Below are 14,532 nucleotides of genomic sequence, written 5' to 3'. Positions count from 1 at the left end.
CCCCCATTTCAAAAGGTAGAAAACTGTAAAATGCAAACCATGCTTCCGTGTTATCACCCAAAATGTATCACGGTTGAGATTCATAGCCTCTTTTACTATCCTTGGCACTTCAAACACATTGTCCTACAATTAGTCTATCGGTTTTTGTTGCCACAATCTAGGGTCTTGAGTTCTTCACTCGAACCATCTCTTCCCCACTAGTGAGGACACTTGAATCTCCTTTTGCATTGTATTGATCATGGTACGACCTTCCTAAGCCAATGTGGAAAAGTAAAAATGAATTGCATTGGTATTTCTTGGGTCTCCCATCACTCCCATGCAGTGATCTCCCTATCTCACAACTTATTGAAATGTACTCCTCTCTTTGCAAAAAGGGCACATCTAGCACTTGCTGAGTAGTGGGAGTGAATTTTCTACTGCTTTTCACATTTTCTCTTCTTCTTTGCATAGCTTCTACCACCCCTTTTGAGGGAGTAGGTTCCTCTTTAGACCATCTACTATTTTTCAATTCTTGTTGCATTAGGTCTTTGGATTCCTTTGGATCCTAGTCTATTTCAAGTGTAGGAGGCGATAGTCGTGATTCTTTTGCGACTAGAGTGGGTCCTTTATAGATCACAACCCCAATCAATTTCAGGTCTTTCATTGAGAATCCAACCTCTCTTAACCGCAACACCTAATCTTCCCTTGTCATTCTTATTCAGGATAGGGTATTTCTACCTTTAGTCTATGTTTAAGTATCTTTCTAGTGAGTTATAGTTTCCTTTTAAGGTTTTCAATAAATTCCACCTCATATGGATCTAATAGTTTAAGCAATATGTTGGCAAAAATTTGTTGTTGCATTCACATCATCTCGATGTCAACATTTCTCTTCTCTCATTGGCCAACCTTCTCCTTTACTTGCTCTTGCACCTCGTTCTACCACTTTGTGAGGATTTCTACTATAGTTTTTTTCTTCTTCTAGGTTTGAGTCAAGGTTTTCCTCTTACAACATTTCATCATTCTATGTAATTATGAGATGCCTTTTCTATTTCATTATCTATTACCACCTATACTTCTTTTGTTGTCAGTCTTGCCTCTTCCAAATCTTTCATTAGATGCCCCTACAATTGTTTCAATATATTTATATGTCTTTCTAGCTTGGTTTTTTCCTTAATGTTGTGTATTGAGTATTGAGCTACACCCCATTTTCTCTCTCTATTTCATATTGTTCTTACAACTCTTTCTATTTCACTCCTTTGTCATGCTGTCCATTTTAAGTGCTACCAAATCCTTATTTAGATTAAAAATTTTCCTAGGTTTTTGCTACCAATATGTTGAGCGAATGTCTTTCTCTTTATTTAGAGTGGCTAAGGAAACCTTCCTTTCTTCCTCCAACTAGTTTCTCTAGTCCTCTAGCTCCTTCAGCAACTCTTAAAATCTCTATGCAGGACTCACTATTACTAAAGCTATGGAGGTCATTGTGTTGACAATAAAGCTCATGATCACTATCACCGACATGACCGACCTTATCTAGACAACTATCATCTTAGCTATCACTCTATATGTGCGTTGTAATAACTGAGTTGGTCAGACTCAATTATAGCTAGTAATATGGTCAGTTAGTGACCTAGTGTGTTTATCGGTAATGTGTGATTAGACTTTAGAAAGAATTATGGAAGAATGAGAAGAAGAGAACAATGAGAGTTCACTACTCTCTATTACAGCTCCATGTCTTTGTCTCCCTCTCCCTCTGAATCTGGAGCATGGTATCAGAGCATGAACGCGTGAAGCCTGAAGGATTGGCAGTGGCCGTTTGATATCAAGACATCATATCTAAAGAAAACGTCATTAAAGGAGACTGCGCATACAACCCATTTTTTTCCAGAAGCTATATCTTGCTACAGAAATGGATTTTGGAGAAACAACCTGCAATTCTTGACCATTTTGACATGGTCTATAACTTTGCAGAAGAAAGTTTTTTCAAATTATTCACAGATTTTGAGATAATAAGCACAGACTTATGTAGACTAGTTGTTTACTGCAGTAAACAATGGGTGGTTCTAGGGCACTAGTGGCTTTCATCCTAACAATGTATATGCCCTTATTATCATGCATTTGAGTATGATATTGGAGTGTTAAATGCTTAGTTTTGGAGCTTATTTGCAGGCTGGAAATAGTGAACTGGTTGCTAGAAACAATATACCTATAGGGTTGAAGTATATATGATGCTTATTTGCTACTGGCAAATGCTTGAATCATACCACTTCAGAGGTAAATGCTTTTTTGGGATACTGCAAGTGCTAAAATTCCAAATTTTGGACTGATGTGTTGCTGGTTATACACCAGTATTGATTGGTTATTATCTGTAGAAAGGATACCTATCATCTTCACTTGACATACATGCAATATATTCTGACCGGTTGGCCATGTATCAACTCCTACATAGAGTGGCAACTGAATAAGATGTTTTGGGTCTTTTTTGAGGTCTAGATACTCTTGTTTTAATAGAGAAAATATTGTTGGTTATAGCAGTGGACTGGCTGTATTTGGTACTGCTACTTGCATTCATTACAAACATTGATGCTTGTTTGGTCACATACTGAATTCCCAATGTATTGGGACATGTCTATGGTGGTTTAAGGATATTTTTGAGCTGAGAATACCTTGATTACTGTAGTTTTATGTTGTTGGTCATAACATGCTGCTTGCCTATCATCAACTATGGAAAAGTCTAGTGAATGGCAACATTAGTTCTATGCATCTATTGATGCTTGTATGGACATAGTTTGTTGCTGAGATGTTTTGCCACTACCATAGAATGTATTGAACTGATTTGAGCTTGGTTTATGCTCAGTTGACTGTGTTTTTTCATTGTTGGATAGAACATCAGGGTCAAAGCGGATTTATACTGCACTTGCTTCAAGGAGAATGGGAAACGAGAGGGATGCGAAGCTCAACCTCTCTGCCCGTAAGGCATAGTCCCATTCCATTCCCCTAAAATAGCACAAATCGGGACTCTAGCTCTATAGATTCTAAGTCATTGTTACCTCGCTGTCAATTTACTTTGAGAAAATTTCCTGGCCAACCAGGACCACCCTTCCGTAGGATGGACCCAGAGTCACATCCATCACACTTTCCTCAGGTTGCTTAGTTATCTAATTACCTACCACATTTAGTTTGACAAGCAAAAATAGCTTCCTTAATTAATCAATTAATCACTGGTTCCTTCATGTAACTTAGGCACTAACACAAAAAAAAAAGTCAAGCAAGTTCCTTTTTCAATATTTGATCTTTATTTATCAGTCTTCAGAATACATCAAATAACCTGCCCAAAGGCTATTCCAGCAATCCTCAGGGATCGCTATTCCAAGTTCCCCTCGTTGACTAGTATGCGGGCCTCAAGATCCCATCTCGAGTCACGTCGGCCCCTTGTGTAGGATCCGGAGGCAAGGGATTTACGACCAGAGCATCCCCTGGCATCCAAGCGTCCTCTTGCTCCAAATAGCACCCACGTAGAGACCTCTCGTGGCGAGTTCGGTCCACGTACCCGGCGCAGCTATCAACCCCCTTGGATAGGGTCAGGCAGACAGTCGAAGGTAACTGATACTGCCTCTCCCTCCAGGCTTTTAACGTGAAGCAATAGTTATTTTTCCTGAATTAGTTCCTTGAGCAAAGAAGTACAAACAGTGCACCTAAGTGTACAAGCACGAGCATTTCAGTGGTCGTTCGTACGGCCAAATGCTAAGGTGTGATTCCTTCTCTCGAATACTTCCAGCATTCGATCCTGGATCAATTGCGACTTGGCAAGATCCCAAGGGTTTCGTAAGCTGAGTTACTTGTTTACCCCTTTTTCCTTGGGTTAGGTTTATACCCTGTTGACCCAAATTGTCACTACTTTAGGTTTCCTTATATTATGGTCAATAAATCCTGGACAACCCCGTTGTCCTAACTTGGTTGGTCAAATTGCTTCTTGGCAATTCACTACTGTCCTAAAATTGACAAGACAGTTTCCAAGAGGGAGTGCTGTAGTAGGGCAACTACCTAATTCTCAGAGAAGCTAATTTGTAATTAGAACTTGCCAACCTTGGTCTAAGGTGTAGCGGTACTATTTTGTGATTTGGACACAAGAGCATACGATGTTGCAGCTTGTAGCATGAGATAGGTGTTAGTATCTGACTTGTGGGATTATATCTTCTTCGTACGATCTTTCGTGATCAAGAATACCTTTGATCAAGATAAGGGCTTGGGAGTCCTCTTGACCGAATCCGAACCCTAACCCTACTAGGCCGATAAATGTTTTGGCCCTAGAGTTCCTAAATTCCTTGTGGAGGTCTAGCATTTGGTCATCTGATCCTTAGGGTGAGAACCCTAGAGCATTCTTGCACGGGCGATTAGATAATCCTAACATTTCGAAAATGTGGCTAGGACCCTTGAGATCAGAAATATTAAATCGGCATCCCAAGTGCGATACTAGGCAGAATTTTAACATAACTTAACCTAACCTAGCACATTGAGGTGTTTGTCGTAAGCCAACTATTCACACCTTTATGAATCTCATGTGAGTTCTCGGGGGGTTCACTATATATATATATTCTCTATATAACGTGCATTCATGGCATGTTTATAAATATCCTAATCTGTGAAATTTTCTTCAATAAAATACAACCCTTTTCTATTCAATCTGCAACCCCTTTATATGACACCCTTCTATATGTAAAAAATGGTGTTTTAAAAACCCCTTATTTTAAACTCATGTTATATATACATATATTCATGAGTAACCCCCCTGAATGTGAGTTACACAATTACATGCGATTGACCTAATTGATTTAATTGTCTTACGATTAGAGGTGATCTTTCCCTTAGAGATGCAAATACTTTCTCTAAAAGATGTAAATAACTGCAAGATGTATGAGATGTATCATTCCATGCGAATATACAATTTCAAGACCATAGACATTTTGCCTTTATGCAACTATAGGATCTATAGTGATCTTTCTTTTCCTTGCCCTATGCGATATTGATTGACATTCAGAGCTATTCTTATAAACCCTACATTGATGCATTGAATTCAAAGCTTTAGTATTTTAATGAAGATGCATCCTTTCCCAAATTCAAACTTTGATAAAAGAACTCCATGCATGGATGCATCATTCTTTCATGACTAGATTCCAATGAGTGCATCATTGATTTAATCCTTCTCAATCCAAAATGTAACTATCCATTTGCATACGAATTACATAATATATGTTTTTGTCAAATATTATAAATCTTTTCCTTTCATAGCAACTATTTAGACATCATTTAATGACCGTCTATGATTACATTATACAGAGACACAACCAGGAATTTATTACATAAGTGCGATATGTGTTGTATGCCCTATCCTTTGCGTGATGCAACAAGGACGCGGTCTTAGCACAATTTCATCTTGTAACTTATGCATCCTACATTCAAGAATGTGACTACCTTTGACCATGGAAGTTCATTTAAGTTTCCTATGTGAATTAAAACATGCTTTGCGCATCCTTTCCATGCGAAAATAATTTTCGAAACTTAGGCATCCAAAATCGGGGCGTTGTCCACTCTCATACTTTGGGTGGAAGCTCCGATGTTTTCTTAGGAGCCATTGACGCAGTAAATTTTGTCTCAGCAACTCTCCCTTGGTCCCCTTTTTTGAATTCCGAAGTCGCTTACTATCCAAGATCTTCCTCACGGCACGGAAAATAGGCCTTGGGGAACACGGTAAAAAAAAAACCGGGAGGCACGGGTGAACTAGGCCTATAGAAGCTTCCCAAGCTTCTGGAAGAAACAGGGAGATGACATGGAGAAGATGATGGAGAGGATGACGATGGAGATGAAGATGATGATGAGGATGATGATGATGAAGATGGCAGCAGCCTGGGCGGCGTGGACAGCCTGGCGACGTCAGTGGACTGACAGCGGGCAGCTTCTCACGACGACAATAGTAGTACGATCCCCCCTTCCCCTTCCCCTCCAGCTTGGGAGGGGGGTTCATATATAAGGTGGGGGGGTGGCCACACATGTGCCTATTTGCATGTCCTCCTCCCATGCCCCCCACAATCTCCTACTCACACATTCTCTCCCTGCTATGCAACGGGTGAAGGAGAGGGAGTTAATGTAAAAAATTTTGCAAATAAATCATTATCCCTTTTCCCTTGAAGGGGATTTTCCGTGGTGGACTACGGTTTTGAGCCACGGCTTCTTATTCTCAACACAGGGCTAGTGCAAGAGGGCGGAGCACTTAGCCCAAAGTTTTTCTGTTGCGGGAGGTTACTTTGAATCGCTTTTGCGCAGGATCTAGGTTCTTTAAATTTTTGTTGTAGAAATATTACATACCCCATTATAATCCTCAAGCGAAGGGCTAGGTTGAGAGTACAAATAAACAAATGGTAGGAATCTTATCCAAGATAGTATCGGAAAGCAAGCATGACTGGGATAAGAAATTATATGTGGCAGTGTGGGCTTATAACACAATAGAGCTCCCCACTGTGCATTTTGCCGTAAATCATTCATTGGGAGAGGAAGAAGAAATATACATCTCTAGCACATCTTGATGAGATTCGATTGCAAGCTTTACTACATCAAGAAGTAGGGAAGTGGAGAATGAAAGACTTTCATGATCTTTGGGCTAAGAAGTACAAATTTGTGAAAGATTAGTTAGTGATGTATTATGTGCTTGTCGAGAACTCTTTCCAGGAAAATTAGAACCCAAATGGAATGGACCATACAAGATTATATGTTTAAGAAAGAATGGCTCTACGGTCCTTCTAGGAAATTTGCAAGGGGTAGAGTTTAAGACTAAAGTTAAGTTTAATAAGTTGAAGCCTTACTATGTGTAAGGGCTGATGTTGGGCTTCATGCCTATGCATGCCCTTTAGGATTCAGCCTTAACGTGCAGTAGGTACCAAGAAGAGCCGATGGGAAGCATGGCAAGACGGATCCTTTATGTGGGAAATTAACGTCTACTGCCACCATTGTTAACAACTTCTGACAAGCATTCCTATCGAGTTCAATGACGAAGGAGGGATTGTGCCTATTATACATCCCCTCTCTCAGCTTGATTTTGATTATCATAAGTATGAGTGAGCTGATTATTATAGCATGGCCTATCAATGAAGCTTGGGTTTATACTCTGTGTTTTGACGAAGCTTCTAGAGGACCCTCTAAACACGCGAGCATTGGTGTGGTCATTAAAGATCCCCGATGTAGGGTTGTTATGAAGATGGGAGTCTATTTAGGACCCTCTTTTACTAATAATATGGCAAAATACAAGGCCTTGATCATGGGGCTCAATGTAGCCCAATGTGGTGGTATCTGCTGATTATTGGTTAAAGGTGACTTGTAGTTAGTAATCAATAAGCTAAATGGAACCTACTGTGTGCGAGACCCCATTTTATGGATGTATTGTCGTGCAACCTTAGATATGTTGCATATCTTTGAGACGGTGACTTGTCAGTTGGTTCCTTGATAATGGAATTGCTTTGCAAATTCCTTGGCTAACTATGCTTTCATGGAAGATGTCTTTTTCAATTGTGGTCCATGGGAGCCCTTACAATTACCTCCCAACATTATCCCTGGACTACTTTGGGGTCTTCTTGCTGACACATCATATTTCCACCACCGATGGTTAGTTTGGATTATGAGAAGTTAGGAAGCAAGTGAGCATCTTCCAACTTTGTCTTAGACGCATATGATTGTGTATTATCATATTCATCACACACCCCTTGCTATTTATGTAGGGGGGTTAGCTAATATCCTAATGCACTTGGTGTAAGGTCTAAGAGGCCTTATCCTTAGTCACCTGTGTGCTTTAATAGAGTAACATTAGGACCAAGGGATTGTTCCAGTAGTATGTTGTACTGAATGGTATTAAAACATTATATTTCATAAGGCCAAGAGGGCCATCTCTATCAAGTTTAATGTTTTACTTCATAAGGCCAAGAGGACCATATGTCTGTTTGGTGCAAGTATATTTAATGGTTTTCGATTTTAGTATTTGCATCAGGCAGATTTGATGAAGTGCCTGAAAGGAGCCTTTACTGCAGAGGAGCTTCTTTCTTGTGGCCATTCTAGGTGGTATCATCACCTTTCCGAGTTTTTCCCTTAAGTTGATAATGTTATATGTGTATGTGGGGGTTATTTCCTTTTTGTTTATGGGGAGCAGCTATCAAGGCATGAAGTCCTATGGTTTGGTTAGGTATATTTGGGGGAGATTTGAGTAGTTGTCTACCTCCTATTAGGACATTGTCAGGCATTAGAGACCTATGATAGAGGGTAGTCCTTGTAAACCCATCCTTCCTGCTTGCTAGGCAGCTGTCCTTACAGACCTTGCTAGTGTGAGGCAGTTAGAGAAGCTTGCCAAAATAGCAAAGAAAAGCAAGATTTGAATATATCTACAAACAAAAATTACATAAGTATGTGAAAAGGGATTGTGACCCCTCAATAAGAATTTTTTTAAAAAAAATCCTACAAGGAGTTGATTATCGCATTGTAGAGGGTTGGTAGGTTCCTAGGGACAAACCCGAGACCCGGGGCCGATGCCTTGTCGTCTTACTAGGGGTAGTAGCTAGCAAAAAGAAAAGAAAAGGAAGGTTGGAGTGAAAATAAAAGTGAGCAAGAGAAAAGGATTAAGTGTCATCTCGCAAGAGCTTGGTAGGTTCTTGGGTATCGAGTCAAGACCTAAGGCGGATGTCCCATTCTCCTTGGGTCACTCTACGCTTAAATCCCTCCTTTTAAATGCCCGAGTATGGAAACCTTGGGAAGAAAATGTGTTATAAGAAAAAATATGATGACCAGGCTATAGAAGTCCTTGCGTGGTAGGAGGTCCTGGTCCAGTTGTCCTAAGTTAGGTAGGTAGTTCAGACCAGCACTAGGATGACCTCTTTGATAGGTTTTTTAGCTAATCTCTGTAACTGCTTGTCAGATTATGCTGGGCCTATCCTTTGTCAATTCTCATGCCTTGATTCTGTTAGGGGGTAGAGTGAGAGTTGTTCTTGTGCTTTGTTGAGTATACTTTTTTGTAGCAGCTTGATGCTTTCTTTGGTAGTTGTTTGTGCAAATCAATTTGAGGGATTCAACGGGCTAATTCGCCCTATCCCATGGTGACCAATAAGAGTACTTTTTAAAGATTAGTAAAGTGTGGATTAGAAGTAGATTAGTGCAAATTTTAGCCGAAAATTTAAAGCCGATGGAAGCGGAACATGAAGATTCGACAATTTTAGAGACCAAGGAAGACGAAAATATAAAAATTCGGCCATTGCAGTGGCTACTAATTTTTAGTAAATTTTTTGACAGTCAGATTGAAGAGGAAAATATTAATCTCCTTTGTTATTTTGATACTCTTGCACAACTTATTTTGGGTTGACATTTTCCTTGTTGTTATGTGATTTATTTTTCTATAGAAATACAACATTATTTCCAAACTGATTCTTGGTTGGCATTCTATCATGTGCCTTACTACACTTAGTCCTTGTAGAATTCTTAATGGCTTCCTCATCGCAAACAAATTTTTCCCTTCCTCTCAACTTTTAGCTTGATTATTCCGGATTTTCGTAGAGCAAGGATAGAGAACTTTAATGGGCCAAAATTTCATGCCATCTAGGCTAGAAGAAAATATCAAGTCCTTTAGGTTTACCTCCACATAATGTGACATGTGAAGGATTGATATGCTCTAGAAATTTCCAATTTGGCCAGAAATGGGAGGTCATGTAAAACCAATTTGCATACTTAGTGCATCATATTTGGCCTTCAACTCCTAGTGCCTAAGAAAAGTTTGTGGACCAACACTCCTCCCACCATTACAATATGCAAGGCAATCACACCACCTACGTCGTCTATTTAAATCATCTATGTTAGTTTCACAATGCATTGGAGATGATTCTTCGTGCCTTCGGTTCTCAAGATGATCTCCTTGCACATTTGAGTCCCTTGGTTTACTAGTCATTAAGCTAATTAGAAAGATAAAGTTGGGCATGTTGTCCTTGCAATAGATTAAGTGTCATAGAGATCTCCCTTTGGCCCCTAACTTTTTTTAGGTTTTAACTTTTCATTAATGCCCTTGACATAGGGAGTGGTAGTACATTGCTCTTATATAGGCACTCTCTTAACTGTTTGAGATGGCAAGTTGGACATGCAGGATTTTTCAAATTTGGAATTGGGCATCAGAAGGATGAGATACGAGAAGCCAGTTATTTCAAAGATTGCAGTTGATCAATAAAAAGGATAAGTAAATTGGGCATGGCCCCCTAAATTTTTTTTTTGGAGGGGGGGATATTTTTTCAAACAGCGCAGCAAAACGCCACCCGCCCTTACAGTGATTTCATGGAGAGGGGGGGATATGATGTCTTAAAACAACCAATGCAACAAATGAAGATAATCAATTACTTGAATTTTTTGCTTCCCATTTCCGCTTACTGATCGAGAAATGGTTGCTCAGTGGTGGAGTTGCAAAATCAGTCTTTCTCTCTCCTCTCCCTTCTCTCTCCTCTTGATGGCTGTTCACATGCATGATCCTATGGAAGAAGGGGAAGGAGTTGGATGCAAGATGCTGATGGAATAATGGTAAAGTACTAGACCGAAGGAGATTGTAGATCAGAGTTGGAGAGAGTATCAGCGGCCTCCTAACCATTAAATACATGCCTCTAAAATTGGGTTTCTATGCATAAGCACTCATTTCATTTGTTTTATGAAAGATGTTTGATGGAATTGTTTTTAAATGAATGCCTTTGATTGAAAATGCTAAAATTAAATATTGAAGAAAACCAAAAAATTTAGTTATTTAATACTTTATATCAAAACATGCAATTATACAATTTTCATGAAAATGATAAATTTTGAGAGTTTTGTTATGATTTTAGGGTTCATATGGATTAGAAAAAAATATAAAATCGATTCTGAGTAATTGTGATCAATCTCAACTCATAAATCAAAAATATCAAATTTTTAATTCAAATAAATAAAAAATAGTGACAAAATGAGGATAATTAGTTTTTTACATTAGAAAATTAAGAAAAAATATGCCTTATATTTGTGAATGTATGGCATGGTTGTAGCATGAGGGATAAGCCTCAGTTCAGCTGCATCTTCATGTTAAAGTTTGGTTTTACCACTTTTTACAAAAAAAACACACAAAAAACTGCTCTTTATACATATCAGTGATGCATAACCTAAATGATAGGGGGAAAGAGGGGTTTTGATGCTGATTAATTGCTGATAACATTTGAAATTTTGATCTATTTATTTATGCACACCATATAAGACTTTTATAAATTAACTTTAAAGGGATCAAGCAACACGAGGATACTCGAGCCTAACCCTTAACAATGAAGCATGACGTGTAGACTGAAATCATGGAAAGAAATATTTGTTACACTTCACAATGCTGATTTATAAATCATAAAATGTTTGAGCACTATGACATTCACAATTGTATTTTGCATATCACATGGTGTAATTTCTAGATGCATTGCAATTGGTTTCTTATACTTATGGCCCACGCACTGAGTTGTGAGGTACTAAGCTATAGGTTTAGGCATTCAAGTTCCTTGGGAAGCTGTTAAGTGAGGAAATAATTTATCTCCTGAAACATTCTAAAATAAGAGTGGAGTTTGTAATGCATGTGTTATTTGTGTTAGCGGCACATCGAGGGGCCAATCCTCGAGGTGTAGGAGAGTTGCAATGGGGCCATGACATTCAGTGGGAGGGGTGTCTCCTTTTGTTTGTGCTTACGAGGTATTTTATGTTGATCTATGTGTAGGGACTCTCTCTGATGAGTGTGGGGCTTAATTGTTGGACTATAATTCAAAACAAATGTGAGATTCACGATAGCAATGAGGGCAGTGTATCCCTTATATGCTCCTGGCCGCGAGGCTGAGGGGTGTGGTTTTTGAGTATAGAGAGGCCCATCTAGTGCTTATAGCTAGTGTTGAGCCCGTTTTACGCCCTAATAGTATGCATGTATATATTTATAATATGTTAATACATTATAACAAATTAATATATAGTATATTTATTCAATATATTACTAAATTGATATAAAATTCATGATATTTATATATATCAAATATATATTTATAAACTATATGATATGATAATACATGTGTGTGTATGTATCTATAAAATACCTAGTAAGTATACATATATCATATTAACTATAGTCTTGTAAACTAAAAAACCTTTTTTGTGGCAATTTGGACCCTTTACAAAAAATTTCATTTGTCATCAATAAGATAAATCAATAAGAAGAGCTTTTTGGGAAATATGACCAATATAAGATAGTAGTTGAAAAAAAAGAAAAGGATCAATATTTTCATGTCCATCTTTAAGACTATTTTTGTAGAAAATTGAATACTTTTAGTGTTTCTAATTAAAACCATCTCAAAAAGATTTTTATCAAGCTAAAACTTTCAAGAAATATACTTTGATATGTATAGTATGTATCTACATTAATATATTTAGAATATACATCACACACACACACACACACACACACACACACACACTCTCTCTCTCTCTCTCTCTCTCTCTCTCTCTCTCTCTCTCTCTCTCTCTCTCTCTCTCTCTCTCTCTCCCCTATGTAACAAGGGAACTCCTTCCAAATCATAACTGATACATCATGCAATCACCACATTAATGCATTTACATATGCATGTGAAATTTAAAAAGACATTAAGTAAAGCCATAACTAAGCATTATATGCAAACACTTATTTAATGGTTAAAACTTAGGGTTTTTAAGATGGAACTACTTTAGTTCTTGTTTCATTGTTTCATTTCACACATTCTCTTTTCATCTCTTTACATCTACCTCATTCCTCCTACTTGTTGCAATGGATGCTTGCATTTACTTTCTCAAGTGGATTCATGAGACTCTCTTTTCTAGCTAGAGTGACAAGATCTTTGAGGCCTTCTCAAAGAACTTTAATCTTGAACATGAGCTCTCACTATTAGATCCCTCCCTTTAGGTCTTGGAAGATTTTGTGATCACCATTTGTTGAGAATCTGTCAATCACACCTTGTGTATGCCCCTTTGTATGGAACAGCTAGGTTAGGAAGATGCAGTTTATTCTAGGAAGAGAGACAGAATCCCATATGCACAGTGGATGAAATGTGCCACCAAGCAATCCTATATAATGATGTACTTGACTATCACTTTTATATGATGATAATGCAATAGTACTTGTCTCTTTCATTCAAGTCTCTGTGTCATTGTCAGTCCTACACAAGATTGTGTTTATGAGTTCAAGTCTCAATCTTGAAACCTAATTCACTTGTGTAACAGTTGTCTTCTTTGTCAATGTCAACATGAGTAGTATCTTCATCTTCCATCCTCCATAGCTTTCGCCTTTGCCATGCTCTAGATCCCGCATTTCTCACATGGTATCAGAGCCCAGTTGGGCATGGCATTGCTTGTCTAGCCTCTCTCAGTCTCTCTTAACCTCAGGTCAGCTCAAGTCCAGCTCATGGTTCCATTTCTTACCTCTATCCTCACTGAAGCTTCCATGGCAGCCATAGCCAGCAGCACCCTGTCAACTTGAAGCTCCTGGATCTTTCTCCATAGGTCATATCTGAACCTACTCTCTTCTAGCCATTTGTTACTTGACTCCCAAGGCTTCTTTCTATCACTTAAGATCTTGACATTGCCCACTCCATAGCTCAGCATTGCTTAAACTGTCAATCTCTGCTCTGTGTCTGCCATAGCCAGACAGGACCTACCTTGCTTGGAGCTTCTATATCTTACTCTACAGGCCATCTTAGCCCACGATTCCTTCTGGAGAAACATCCTTCTACTCGTGGCGAAGCTCCCTGATACATCACAGTCGAACATTGGTCATCATCGAGCCCAGCATTGTGGAAATCGCGGAAGTCTGTACAAACTGCGCCTGCTCACGGAATTCGAATCTGCGCATGCAGTACAGGCCGCGATCTGGACGATGAGATTAGGGCTTTGATAGAGCATCTCATAAGCTACATTTTCATAAAAAAAGTTTTGAAAATGGTCAACCACAGCTCCCACAATCTGTAAAAAAACCAGGGCTGCCTCAGAAACCCTAAAAGTCAGCCATAGCCAAAACCTTGAAAGCTTCATTTTTTTTCAATTTCTCACTCCTCCAAGCTCACTGAAGGCCCTGCCACTCTGATCCACTGTGTCACTGAAGTTCCCAGCAAGATTTGCCTTCCAAGCTAGCAAGCAGAAGATTCAAAGTGAAGGTCAAGTTCAACGAGACGACATCAACAAGCATCAAGAATCAAACTACATAGTGTGTTTTCACACTAATATTACTTGTGTCTCTTGACACACTGCAATCTGCCCTTCCACTGATAAATCTGAGAATCTGGAGTTGATTTGCTGCTCATCCTTGGTCATGGAAATGACGAACAAAAAGATCGCTATGTGGATACACTCCATGAAGAGCAACATGACTTGTGTTGTTTATCTACACTACATAGAAGATGTGCCTATTCTACTTGCAGGGAAGATTCAAGCCTTGATTCAAGTTTCATCCTTGTGTTTATTTGAAGAACTAGAAGA

This window comes from Lygodium microphyllum, chromosome 30 (genome assembly GCF_053477565.2).
Source record: "Lygodium microphyllum isolate KBCC chromosome 30, Lygodium_microphyllum_v1.1.10, whole genome shotgun sequence".
NCBI classification, from domain to species: Eukaryota; Viridiplantae; Streptophyta; class Polypodiopsida; order Schizaeales; family Lygodiaceae; genus Lygodium; species Lygodium microphyllum.
This window is presented reverse-complemented; position numbering follows the sequence as displayed.